Below are 14,097 nucleotides of genomic sequence, written 5' to 3'. Positions count from 1 at the left end.
TCATCCCTCGCCCCTCGCCCCTCATCCCTCGCCCCTCGCCCCTCATCCCTCGCCCCTCGTCCCTCGCCCCTCGCCCCTCGTCCCTCGCACCTCGCCCCTCATCCCTCGCCCCTCGCCCCTCGCCCCTCGCCCCTCGTCCCTCGCCCCTCGCCCCTCGCCCCTCATCCCTCGCCCCTCGCCCCTCGTCCCTCGTCCCTCGCCCCTCGTCCCTCGCCCCTCGTCCCTCGCCCCTCGCCCCTCATCCCTCGCCCCTCGCCCCTCGCCCCTCGTCCCTCGTCCCTCGCCCCTCGTCCCTCGCCCCTCGTCCCTCGCCCCTCGTCCCTCGTCCCTCGCCCCTCGCCCCTCGTCCCTCGTCCCTCGCCCCTCGTCCCTCGCCCCTCGTCCCTCGCCCCTCGCCCCTCATCCCTCGCCCCTCGCCCCTCGCCCCTCGTCCCTCGTCCCTCGCCCCTCGTCCCTCGCCCCTCGTCCCTCGCCCCTCGTCCCTCGTCCCTCGCCCCTCGCCCCTCGCCCCTCGTCCCTCGTCCCTCGTCCCTCGTCCCTCGTCCCTCGCCCCTCATCCCTCGCCCCTCGCCCCTCGCCCCTCGTCCCTCGTCCCTCGCCCCTCGTCCCTCGTCCCTCGCCCCTCATCCCTCGCCCCTCGCCCCTCGCCCCTCGTCCCTCGCCCCTCGTCCCTCGCCCCTCGTCCCTCGCCCCTCGCCCCTCGCCCCTCGTCCCTCGTCCCTCGCCCCTCGTCCCTCGTCCCTCGCCCCTCATCCCTCGCCCCTCGCCCCTCGCCCCTCGTCCCTCGTCCCTCGCCCCTCGTCCCTCGTCCCTCGTCCCTCGCCCCTCATCCCTCGCCCCTCGCCCCTCGCCCCTCGTCCCTCGCCCCTCGTCCCTCGCCCCTCGTCCCTCGCCCCTCGTCCCTCGCCCCTCGCCCCTCGTCCCTCGCCCCTCGTCCCTCGTCCCTCGCCCCTCGTCCCTCGTCCCTCGTCCCTCGCCCCTCATCCCTCGCCCCTCGTCCCTCGCCCCTCGTCCCTCGTCCCTCGCCCCTCGTCCCTCGCCCCTCGTCCCTCGCCCCTCGCCCCTCATCCCTCGCCCCTCGCCCCTCGCCCCTCGTCCCTCGTCCCTCGCCCCTCGTCCCTCGCCCCTCGTCCCTCGCCCCTCGTCCCTCGTCCCTCGCCCCTCGCCCCTCGTCCCTCGTCCCTCGCCCCTCGTCCCTCGCCCCTCGTCCCTCGCCCCTCGCCCCTCATCCCTCGCCCCTCGCCCCTCGCCCCTCGTCCCTCGTCCCTCGCCCCTCGTCCCTCGCCCCTCGTCCCTCGCCCCTCGTCCCTCGTCCCTCGCCCCTCGCCCCTCGCCCCTCGTCCCTCGTCCCTCGCCCCTCGTCCCTCGCCCCTCATCCCTCGCCCCTCGCCCCTCGTCCCTCGTCCCTCGCCCCTCGTCCCTCGTCCCTCGTCCCTCGCCCCTCGTCCCTCGCCCCTCGCCCCTCGCCCCTCGTCCCTCGCCCCTCGTCCCTCGCCCCTCGTCCCTCGCCCCTCGCCCCTCGTCCCTCGCCCCTCGTCCCTCGTCCCTCGCCCCTCGTCCCTCGTCCCTCGTCCCTCGCCCCTCGTCCCTCGCCCCTCGTCCCTCGCCCCTCGCCCCTCGTCCCTCGTCCCTCGCCCCTCGTCCCTCGCCCCTCGTCCCTCGTCCCTCGTCCCTCGCCCCTCGTCCCTCGCCCCTCGCCCCTCGCCCCTCGTCCCTCGCCCCTCGTCCCTCGCCCCTCGCCCCTCATCCCTCGCCCCTCGTCCCTCGCCCCTCGCCCCTCGTCCCTCGCACCTCGCCCCTCGTCCCTCGCCCCTCGCCCCTCATCCCTCGCCCCTCGTCCCTCGCCCCTCGTCCCTCGTCCCTCGTCCCTCGCCCCTCGTCCCTCGCCCCTCGTCCCTCGTCCCTCGTCCCTCGCCCCTCGTCCCTCGCCCCTCGCCCCTCGCCCCTCGTCCCTCGCCCCTCGTCCCTCGCCCCTCGCCCCTCGCCCCTCGCCCCTCGTCCCTCGCACCTCGCCCCTCGTCCCTCGCCCCTCGCCCCTCATCCCTCGCACCTCGCCCCTCGTCCCTCGCCCCTCGCCCCTCATCCCTCGCCCCTCGCCCCTCATCCCTCGCCCCTCGCCCCTCATCCCTCGCCCCTCGTCCCTCGCCCCTCGCCCCTCGTCCCTCGCACCTCGCCCCTCGTCCCTCGCCCCTCGCCCCTCATCCCTCGCCCCTCGCCCCTCGCCCCTCGTCCCTCGCCCCTCGTCCCTCGTCCCTCGCCCCTCGTCCCTCGTCCCTCGCCCCTCGCCCCTCGCCCCTCGCCCCTCGTCCCTCGTCCCTCGCCCCTCGTCCCTCGTCCCTCATCCCTCGCCCCTCGTCCCTCGCCCCTCGTCCCTCGCCCCTCGCCCCTCGCCCCTCGCCCCTCGTCCCTCGCCCCTCGTCCCTCGCCCCTCGCCCCTCATCCCTCGCCCCTCGCCCCTCGTCCCTCGTCCCTCGCCCCTCGTCCCTCGCCCCTCGTCCCTCGCCCCTCGCCCCTCATCCCTCGCCCCTCGCCCCTCGTCCCTCGTCCCTCGCCCCTCGTCCCTCGCCCCTCGTCCCTCGCCCCTCGTCCCTCGTCCCTCGCCCCTCGCCCCTCGTCCCTCGTCCCTCGCCCCTCGTCCCTCGCCCCTCGTCCCTCGCCCCTCGCCCCTCATCCCTCGCCCCTCGCCCCTCGCCCCTCGTCCCTCGTCCCTCGCCCCTCGTCCCTCGCCCCTCGTCCCTCGCCCCTCGTCCCTCGCCCCTCGTCCCTCGTCCCTCGCCCCTCGCCCCTCGCCCCTCGTCCCTCGTCCCTCGCCCCTCGTCCCTCGTCCCTCGCCCCTCATCCCTCGCCCCTCGCCCCTCGCCCCTCGTCCCTCGTCCCTCGCCCCTCGTCCCTCGTCCCTCGTCCCTCGCCCCTCATCCCTCGCCCCTCGCCCCTCGCCCCTCGTCCCTCGCCCCTCGTCCCTCGCCCCTCGTCCCTCGCCCCTCGCCCCTCGTCCCTCGCCCCTCGTCCCTCGTCCCTCGCCCCTCGTCCCTCGTCCCTCGTCCCTCGCCCCTCGTCCCTCGTCCCTCGCCCCTCATCCCTCGCCCCTCGTCCCTCGCCCCTCGTCCCTCGTCCCTCGTCCCTCGCCCCTCGCCCCTCGTCCCTCGCCCCTCGTCCCTCGCCCCTCGCCCCTCATCCCTCGCCCCTCGCCCCTCGCCCCTCGTCCCTCGTCCCTCGCCCCTCGTCCCTCGCCCCTCGTCCCTCGCCCCTCGCCCCTCGTCCCTCGCCCCTCGCCCCTCGTCCCTCGTCCCTCGCCCCTCGTCCCTCGCCCCTCGTCCCTCGCCCCTCGCCCCTCATCCCTCGCCCCTCGCCCCTCGCCCCTCGTCCCTCGTCCCTCGCCCCTCGTCCCTCGCCCCTCGTCCCTCGCCCCTCGTCCCTCGTCCCTCGCCCCTCGCCCCTCGCCCCTCGTCCCTCGTCCCTCGCCCCTCGTCCCTCGCCCCTCATCCCTCGCCCCTCGCCCCTCGTCCCTCGTCCCTCGCCCCTCGTCCCTCGTCCCTCGTCCCTCGCCCCTCATCCCTCGCCCCTCGCCCCTCGCCCCTCGTCCCTCGCCCCTCGTCCCTCGCCCCTCGCCCCTCGTCCCTCGCCCCTCGTCCCTCGTCCCTCGCCCCTCGTCCCTCGTCCCTCGTCCCTCGCCCCTCATCCCTCGCCCCTCGTCCCTCGCCCCTCGTCCCTCGTCCCTCGTCCCTCGCCCCTCGTCCCTCGCCCCTCGTCCCTCGTCCCTCGTCCCTCGCCCCTCGTCCCTCGCCCCTCGCCCCTCGCCCCTCGTCCCTCGCCCCTCGTCCCTCGTCCCTCGCCCCTCGCCCCTCGCCCCTCGTCCCTCGCCCCTCGCCCCTCATCCCTCGCCCCTCGCCCCTCGTCCCTCGTCCCTCGCCCCTCGTCCCTCGCCCCTCGTCCCTCGCCCCTCGTCCCTCGTCCCTCGCCCCTCGCCCCTCGTCCCTCGCCCCTCGTCCCTCGTCCCTCGCCCCTCGTCCCTCGTCCCTCGCCCCTCATCCCTCGCCCCTCGCCCCTCGTCCCTCGCCCCTCGTCCCTCGTCCCTCGCCCCTCGTCCCTCGCCCCTCGCCCCTCGTCCCTCGCCCCTCGTCCCTCGTCCCTCGCCCCTCATCCCTCGCCCCTCGCCCCTCGTCCCTCGTCCCTCGCCCCTCGTCCCTCGTCCCTCGCCCCTCGTCCCTCGCCCCTCGTCCCTCGCCCCTCGCCCCTCGTCCCTCGCCCCTCGCGCTGACAGAGCGGTTTTTGCACACAATATTAGCACCATGGTTTCCAAAACGCTAATGTTCAGTAAAAAATACACTAAAGTTCATTTTCATGCACAGAAACGCAGTAAATTCCCCAAAATGTTGACAAAACATAAAAGATGAAGTTACACAGAGTAAATAGATACCCAACATGGCAACCTTAACATTGTGTATGCCTGCCACACCCCCTTCACACCTGAGCAGCGCCTGCCACGCCCCGTTCACACCTGAGCAGCGCTGCCACGCCCCCTTCACACCTGAGCAGCGCCTGCCACGCCCCGTTCACACCTGAGCAGCGCTGCCACGCCCCCTTCACACCTGAGCAGCGCCTGCCATGCCCCCTTCACACCTGAGCAGCGCCTGCCACGCCCCCTTCACACCTGAGCAGCGCCTGCCACGCCCCGTTCACACCTGAGCAGCGCTGCCACGCCCCCTTCACACCTGAGCAGCGCCTGCCACGCCCCCTTCACACCTGAGCAGCGCCTGCCACGCCCCCTTCACACCTGAGCAGCGCCTGCCACGCCCCGTTCACACCTGAGCAGCGCCTGCCACGCCCCCTTCACACCTGAGCAGCGTAATGTTTTTGGTGCATTTTCGGAGCGGCACCATTCAGTATGAATGCCCCCCCATCCACTCAAAAAAAGTAGCACATTTTGGTACGGACCCCGGAGCGCTTGGTATTGTGTGTTTTGCCGTGATTTTTGTGCGTTTCAGCACACAATTGTGGTAAAATCGCATTGTGTTTGAGGTGCCATTAAGAAATAATCACACCGCAAGCGTGTTGCACATTTTGTTGCGATTCTGGGAACCGCGTGATTTTGCCCGCAATTCCAATACGCTCCGGTGTGAACGAGGCCTGAAATGGCGACAAACTGCAACACCCTGGATTTTCCACAGGTGACTCTCTCAGAAGCCCCCCCCCCTCCCCCGCAGGTCATTGGTTTAGGCCCCCTTCTGCGACTTTTCCTGTGACTTAGAACTGAAAAGTCGCTTGACAAGTCGTCGTACCCCATGATTTCCAACGCATACCATTCATATCTGTGCGACTTCAAAGTACCCCCTGGCCCCTGCACTACTTTGGTCCGACTTTGATGCGACCTGAGGTCTTTTTAGATCTCACTCAGGTGTGCGGCCTGAAGGGAGGAGTTGCAGGAGGCGGAGTCAGTACAGGAATCAGCAAGGTACCGTGGGATATGTAGTCCTTGAAAATGGAGGAGAAGCTGCAAAGCATGCTGGGAATCTGGGAAGTTCTGGAAAGAGATGGGCAGCAGACAGGCAGCGCTCACACCAAGAAAGATTTTTCCACCAATCTTATAATGGATTGCGCTACTTTAGCAATTGCGCGTTCATAGTCATGGTCATACAACACTGTACCCAAATTTACAACCTCCCACCAAAATCTCAGTTTGAGAGAGAGTGAAGTTATTATTTTTTTTCTATTTTTTATTTATTTTTTTAATATGCATATATATATATATATATTAAAAAATCAAAAACAAAGAAAGAATTGTTACTATATATAAATATTGTTTACTGTTTTAGGGTCTGTACTCCTAAGCGCAAAGGATCCACTGTAATAATCCGGTGTGCGCCTTGGTTTGATTTGTGGATTTATTTTACATATAGAAAGAATTATTAATAAAAGTTGTAAAATGTATATATATAATTTTTTCACAACTTTTATTAATAACTCTTTCTATTTTTTTTATTTTTAATACATTTTTTTTTCCTACATGACTTTTATTATTTTTTTTAATATATTTATTTATTTATTTTTTTACAACTTTTTTACATACAACTTTTGTTTTTTTGTTTTTTACACTTTTTTTCGTAACAAGAGCATGACTATGAGTATGAGAGGATGTTAAAAAAAAAAAAAAAAATATTTTATGTTTTAAACTTTCTTTTTAATTTTTTTATGTTGTCTTTAGAGTAGCTCAGTGTCAGCACTGTGATTGGTTGTTATAGTGCTGGTCGCTGGTATAAGCAATCCTTTTAACTGTCATGGATGGCTTTCATTCATGAAAGCTTGCTTACTATTGTGATGCAGTGATTGGCTGCAGCTATCACATGGTACAAGGCTGCTGTGCATGTACTATGTGGGTGGATTACAGACATCACAATAATAAGCCAATAGACAGTCATTTTAATCAAGTTATCATGTGATCGCTATGATTGGTCACAGTGATCACACAATACCCCGGCCACTCACAGCGATCACTTGGATCCGCTGTTTCCACCAGACACAGCAGTCATGGGGTTGAACAGCTGCGTGCCCCAGGGGGTGTGCATTAGCGGGGTGATGTACTGCTACCTTGCTGTGCCTGCTCAGCCAATCAAAAGTAAAATTACTATTGGCCAGTCAGCAAGCGGTTACATTTTCTCCTATTTATTTATTATTTCCTGGTCCTCCTGTGTGTCAGCATGCTACAGGTCAGCTCCACCCCTCTGAGCCCCCCCCAGGACCTCCTTCCTAATCCATAAGAGATAGTATGTCCCCCCCCCCACCATGTTTAGCTTTGGTCCTCACTACAGGCCACCTATTCCCATCCACAGGATCCCCCACCACCACCTACCTCCCTACAGGTTCACCCCTCCTGTGTTGGAAAAGTCCTCGGTTTCTGGTAAATCTGAATAAGGAGGGGTGCCTGTGGTGCAGAGCTGTACCTCTAAGTGGAACTTCACTCTCTCAGTTACCATGAACTCTTATCCTGCTAGTATCAGTAATTAGACAGGAAGGGAGATTACATGTATACATTACTTCAGGTACTTCCTGGTGTCTGGCCTAGGCCACAATGATGTCATACATCCCAGGAGTCTCCAGGAGGGGAGGAGGGGCTTTCTCAGAGGAAGTGGGCAGACTGATGCTGGTCATCTGACTGAAGAAGAAAAAATGCGGAGTTCTGCTTGAAACAGGAAATTCTGATTCCGAGTCATCGCAGGATTCTGATTCCATCTTCTCAGAGTTGGGTGATCTGACCCTCCCACACTGATCTGACCCTCCCCCACTGACCTGACCCTCCCCTTCTGACCTGACCCTCCCCCGCTGACCTGACCCTCCCACACTGACCTGACCCTCCCCTTCTGACCTGACCCTCCCACACTGATCTGACCCTCCCACACTGATCTGACCCTCCCACAGTGATCTGACCCTCCCACACTGATCTGACCCTCCCCCGCTGACCTGACCCTCCCCTTCTGACCTGACCCTCCCACACTGACCTGACCCTCCCCTTGTGACCTGACCCTCCCACACTGACCTGACCCTCCCCTGCTGACCTGAAACTCTCACACTGACCTGACCCTTCCCTGCTGACCTGAATCTTCCTCGCTGAGCTGACCCTCCCCCATGGACCCAACCCCTCCCACACTGACCTGACCCTCCCACACTGACTTGACCCTCCCCTGCTGACCTGACCCTCCCCCTACTGACCTGACCCTCCCACACTGACCCTCCCCTGCTGACCTGAACCTTCCACACTGATCGGACCCTCCCCTGCTGACCTGACCCTCCCACACTGACCTGACACTTCCCTGCTGACCTGAAGCTTCCTCGCTGACCTGACCCTCCCCCATGGACCCAACCCCTCCCACACTGATCTGACCCTCTCCCGATGACCTGAGCCTCCCCTTCTGACCTGACCCTCCACACTGACCTGACCCTCCCCTACTGACCTGACCCTCCCACACTGACCTGACCCTCCCACACTGACCTGACCCTCCCCTGCTGACCTGACCCTCCCCCTACTGACCTGACCCTTCCCTGCTGACCTGACCCTCCCACACTGACTTGACCCTCCCCCACGGACCCAACCCCTCCCACACTGACCTGACCCTCCCCCACGGACCCAACCCCTCCCACACTGATCTGACCCTCCACTGCTGACATGACCCTTCCACACTGACCTGACCCTCCCTTGTTTACCTGAACCTTCCCTGCTGACCTGACCGTCCCCCTAATGACCTGACCCTCCCACGCTGACCTGACCTGACCTTCCCCGCTGACCTGACCCTCCCCCACAGACCTAACCCCTCCCATGCTAACCTGACCCTCCCCTACTGACCTAAACCTTCCCCGCTGACCTGACCCTCCCCCACACGGACCTGACCCCTCCTACACTGAACTGACCCCTTCCCCATTGACCTGATCCCTCCCCCCTACTAATCTTCGATTGTACAGATAATGCCCGAATTCCAGACAGTCAGTGGACAGCTACCGGTCCCTGAAAACAATGACCTACCTACACTCTATACTTTACCTACACTATGTGCTCTCTCCAATCCACGCCACCCATCTCTCTTATCGGTTCTGGGTGGGACCTCAGCCTTTTGTCACCTGACTCTATGCAATGCAACCTACCTCTTATGCTTCAGTATATGTGTGGGAGGAGCTGTGGTGGGCTCAGAGAGAGGGTGGGGCTTAGTCTGGGGAACACGGTGACTACATTTTCAAAGAATCAGAATCAGACCAATCATAGAAGAGAATTAAACAGGTTGGTAGAGACATGTTTACATTTGTCTAGAGTGCATCTTTATATCCTTCTCCCGGGACCCACCTCAAGTCTCCTCCCCTCCAGTCTTACACAGATGTACCGACTCCTCCCATCCAGTCTTGCACAGATGTACCAGCTCCTCCCCTCCAGTCTTGCACAGGTGTACCAGCTCCTCCCCTCCAGTCTTGCACAGGTGTACCAGCTCCTCCCCTCCAGTCTTGCACAGGTGCATCGGCTCCTCCCCTCCAGTCTTGCACAGGTGTACTGGCTCCTCCCCTCCAGTCATGCACAGGTGCACCGGCTCCTCCCCTCCAGTTTTGCACAGGTGTACCAGCTCCTCCCCTCTAGTCTTGCACAGGTGTACTGACTCCTCCCATTTAGTCTTGCACAGGTGTACCAGCTCCTCCCCTCCAGTCTTGCACAGATGTACCAGCTCCTCCCCTCCAGTCTTGCACAGATGTACCAGCTCCTCCCCTCCAGTCTTGCACAGGTGTACCAGCTCCTCCCCTTCAGTCTTGCAGAGTTGTACCGGCTCCTTCCTCCAGTCTTGCACAGGTGTACTGCCTCCTCCTTTCCAGTCTTGTACAGCCAGCTCCTCCCCTCCAGCCTTGCACAGGTGTACTGTCTGCTCCCTTCCAGTCTTGCACAGGTGTACCGGCTCCTCCCCTCCAGTCTTGCACAGGTGTACCGGCTCCTCCCTTCCTGTCTTGCACAGGTGTATCGGCTCCTCCCTTCCAGTCTTGCACAGATTTACTGGCTCCTCCTCTTCAGTCTTGCACAGGTGTACCTGCTCCTCCTTTCCAGTCTTCCACAGGAGTACTTACTCCTCCCATTTAGCCTTGCACAGGCGTACGGCCTCCTCCCCTTCAGTCTTGCATAGGTGTACCGGCTCCTCCCTTCCAGTCATGCACAAGTATATTGGCTTCTTCCCTCCAGTCTTGCACAGGTGTACTGACTCCTCCCCTTCAGTCTTGCACAGGTGTATCAGCTCCTCCCCCTGGACTGAAATAACTTCCTCTGATTTCACTGCACACTGTGAGCTTCTCACAATTTGATATGGGCTCTTGAGAGGAGTACTGAGGGAGGAGAGGAAGGGGGCTGGGTTGTTATCAGGAAGCTATGTACAGCCCCCTGCCATCCATGATCTGCCTGCATTGCATAGAGAGGCACAGAGACCCAGTAATGACCCCTTTGTGTATAAATGAAGATGAGAATGAAAAGGATTTCTATAATAAAACGATTATAATGCCGATGAGGGGGAGGGGGGAGGGGTATAATTTTGTCTCTGGCACAGATGGAAGGGTTCCAATCTCTGTACAGACACCATTGTGAAATCACAGACCGCATTTCATCACCGCCCGCTCCCGTGTTTCCCAACTCCCCCGCTGCCTACCGCGTCCCCATCGCCACTTCCTCCCCTCTGACACCACTCATGTGAGACGCAGTGACTCCATATTATACTTTATACGGTGGGGGAGGGGTGTATAGATCAGAACTGTGACCCCGGGGGTACCATTATCACACTCCCGGGGGGCTCCCCCAATCATCACTGACTGTGCAAAATTGTGCATTTCATTTGGAAATTAAGGTCCCAGAGTCTGGAGGAGGAGCGGAGAGGCACAGAATCTAAGCTGCATGAGGTCCAGTGTGAGGTTTCTCCAGTCAGTGATATATTGTATATAGATGTCACACAGTTAGTGATGATTTGGGGGTCGGTGTCATCTGCTGGTGTCGGTCCACCAAAGTCAGCTCCGCCCTCTAGCAGGAAATTCTAGAGCACTTCATGCTTCCCTCTGCTGACCAGCTTTATGGAGATGCTGATTTCATTTTCCAGCAGGACTTGGCACCGCCCACACTGCCAAACCTACCAATACCTGGTCACATGATCATGGGATCACTGTGCTCGATTGGCCAGCAAACTTGCCTGACCTAAACCCCATAGAGAGTCTGTGGGGTATTGTCAGGAGGAAGATGAGAGACACCAGACCCAACAATGCAGAGGAGCTGAAGGCAACCTGGGCTTCCATAACACCTCAGCAGTGCCACAGGCTGATCGCCTCCATGCCACGCCTCCATGCCACACCTCCATGCCACACCCCCATGCCATGCCTTCATGCCACACCCCCATGCCATGCCTTCATGCCACGCCTCCATGCCACACCTCCATGCCATGCCTTCATGCCACACCTCCATGCCCCGCCTCCATGCCACACCCCCATGCCATGTCTTCATGCCACACCTCCATGCCACACCTCCATGCCCCGCCTCCATGCCACACCCCCATGCCATGCCTTCATGCCACGCCTCCATGCCACACCTCCATGCCATGCCTTCATGCCACACCTCCATGCCCCGCCTCCATGCCACACCCCCATGCCATGCCTTCATGCCACGCCTCCATGCCACACCTCCATGCCATGCCTTCATACCACACCTCCATGCCCCGCCTCCATGTCACGCCTCCATGCCCCGCCTCCATGCCCCGCCGCATTGATGCAGTAATTTATACAAAAGGAGCTCCACATGTGCAGAATGGAAAAATAGTTTCGTTTTGTTTCGATTCGTTGTTTGCATTAATTTGTTCAGTTAAATTTGTTTAATTCGTTTTCGGAATTTACTTTGTTTTTCCTATTCGAATTTGAAATCGTTTTCCAATTCGATTCGAAAGACAAAGATTTCCAAAGTCAATGAAATAGAAAAGAAGTCTCAGGAATAGAATAGAAAAAAATATAACAGAAAATAAAAGAGTAGAATATAGTAGAGAAATTCTATGAGACGCACTTATATATATCCCCCCCCCCTGTATATATATCCCCCCCTGTATATATATCCCCCCCGTATATCCCCCCTGTATCTATCCCCCCCTGTATCTATCCTCCCCTGTATATATCCCCCCTGTATGATTCCCCCCGTATATATCCCCCCTCTACATATCCCCCAACCTGTATATATATATATATATATATATATATATATATATATATCCTCCCCTGAATATATATATCCTACCCTGTATATATTCCCCCTGTATATATCCCTCCCTGTATATACCCCCCGTATATCCCCCCTGTATATATTCCCCCTGTATATATCCCTCCCTGTATATACCCCCCGTATATCCCCCCTGTATATATTCCCCCTGTATATATCCCTCCCTGTATATACCCCCCGTATATCCCCCCTGTATATATCCTCCCCTGTATATATATCCCCCCCCCACCTGTATATATCCCCCCTGTATGATTCCCCCCCGTATAAATCCCCCCTGTATGTATCCCCCAACCTGTATATATATATATATCCTCCCCTGAATATATATATCCCTCCCCTGTATATATCCCCACCTGTATGTATCCCTCCCTCTAGAAATCCCCCCCTGTAGATATATATCCTCTGTATATACCCTCTCCCTGTATATATATCGGTATATATAGTTAGAGAATAATGACACATTGTGACGTTTGCTGTTCCATATTAGAGATAAAGGTGACAGCGATGAATTGTCCGGCCACACCCATCATATCTCCCGCAATCTGCACTTTCATTGGCACTGTCACTGTGTCACCCCCCCCCCCCCCGGACTTTACCCTCCCCCCTCCCATGTCACCAATCAGTGCTCAGACTTATCTGCAGATATAATGTGGACTCTGATCCACTTCACACCAGATAACCCCTCACCCGATTCCACCGTGACCCCATCTCTGTGACACCCGCCGTGTACCAATGGCTGGGATCGGAAATATTCCACCATAGGGGGTGGGGTCAGGGGCTCCCCTAATACCCAGAGCCCCCATAGTTGGTCATGTGACCTGTACAGCAAACACCCCATTATAGGCACTGGGGAATGGAGGCTGCAGCCTCGGGTCATATGACCTTCTTACAGCTATTAGAAAAAACACTTCTCACCCCATACATGTCCTGGGGTCACTCCCCATCCCCCACCTACAACACCTTATAAAGCTGAGCTCCAGACTAACAGATAATTATATATATATACAGTATATGGGGGGGAGGGGGTTATCTGACTAAGCATTTGTATAGCTGTCCATCCAGTCCTGAGAATTACACAGCTCTGCCAGACCGGTGACCGGACTTTTCTCTGCGGTTTGGTCACCTCCCCGCCCCCAGCTTGTGATTGGATAGAATCTCCCCACTCTGCCTCAGCACCTCTGATTGGCTTCCACTCTCTGCTGTACAGGGAATACAGGGAGATAATTCCAGGCCAGGCTCAGGAACTATCTGACAAAATTAAGTACACCCCTCACATCTCTGTGACTATTTTATTCTATCTTTTCATGTGACAACACTGAAGAAATGAGACTTTGCTACAATGTAAAGTAGTGAGTGTACAGCTTGTATAACAGTGTAAATTTACTGTCCCCTCAAAACCACTCAACACACAGCCATTAATGTCTAAACCACTGGCAACAAAAGTCAGTACACCCCTAAGTGACAATCTCCAAATTGGGCCCAATTAGCCATTTTTCCTCCCCGGTGTCATGTGACTCGTTAGTGTTACAAGGTCTCAGGTGTGAATGGGGGGAGGTGTGTTACATTTGGTGTTATCGCTCTCACTCTCTCATACTGATCACTGGAAGTTCAACATGGCTCCTCATGGCAAAGAACTCTCTGAGGATCTGAAAAAAAGAATTGTTGCTCTACATAAAGATGGCCTAGGCTATAAGAAGATTGCCAAGACCCTGAAACTGAGCTGCAGCCCGGTGGCCGAGACCATACAGCGGTTTAACAGGACAGGCTCCACTCAGAACAGGCCTCACCATGGTTGACTACAGAGGTTAAGTGCACGTGCTCAGCATCATATCCAGAGGTTGTCTTTGGGAAATAGACGTATGAGTGCTGCCAGCATTGCTGCAGAGGTTGAAGGGGTGGGGGAGGGGTCAGCCTGTCAGTGCTCAGACCATACGCCGCACACTGCATCAAATTGGTCTGCATGGCTGTCATCCCAGAAGGAAGCCTCTTCTAAAGATGATGGACAAGAAAGCCTGCAAACAGTTTGCTGAAGACAAGCAGACTAAGGACATGGATTACTGGAACCATCTCCTGTGCTCTGATGAGACCAAGATAAACTTATTTGGTGTCAGATGGTGTCAGACGTGTGTGGCGGCAACCAGGTGAGGAGTACAAAGACAAGTGTGTCTTCCTACAGTCAGGCATGGTGGTGGGAGTGTCATGGTCTGGGGCTGCATGAGTGCTGCTGGCACTGGGGAGCTACAGATCATTGAGGGAACCATGAATGCCAACATGTACTGTGACATACTGAAGCAGAGCATGATCCCCTCCCTTCAGAGACTGGGGGGCAGGGCAGTATTCCA

The sequence above is a fragment of the Pelophylax lessonae genome, assembly GCF_965119305.1.
Source record: "Pelophylax lessonae genome assembly, chromosome: 6".
NCBI classification, from domain to species: Eukaryota; Metazoa; Chordata; class Amphibia; order Anura; family Ranidae; genus Pelophylax; species Pelophylax lessonae.
The sequence above is the reverse complement of the archived record's forward strand: the minus strand, read 5'-3'. Positions refer to the sequence as shown.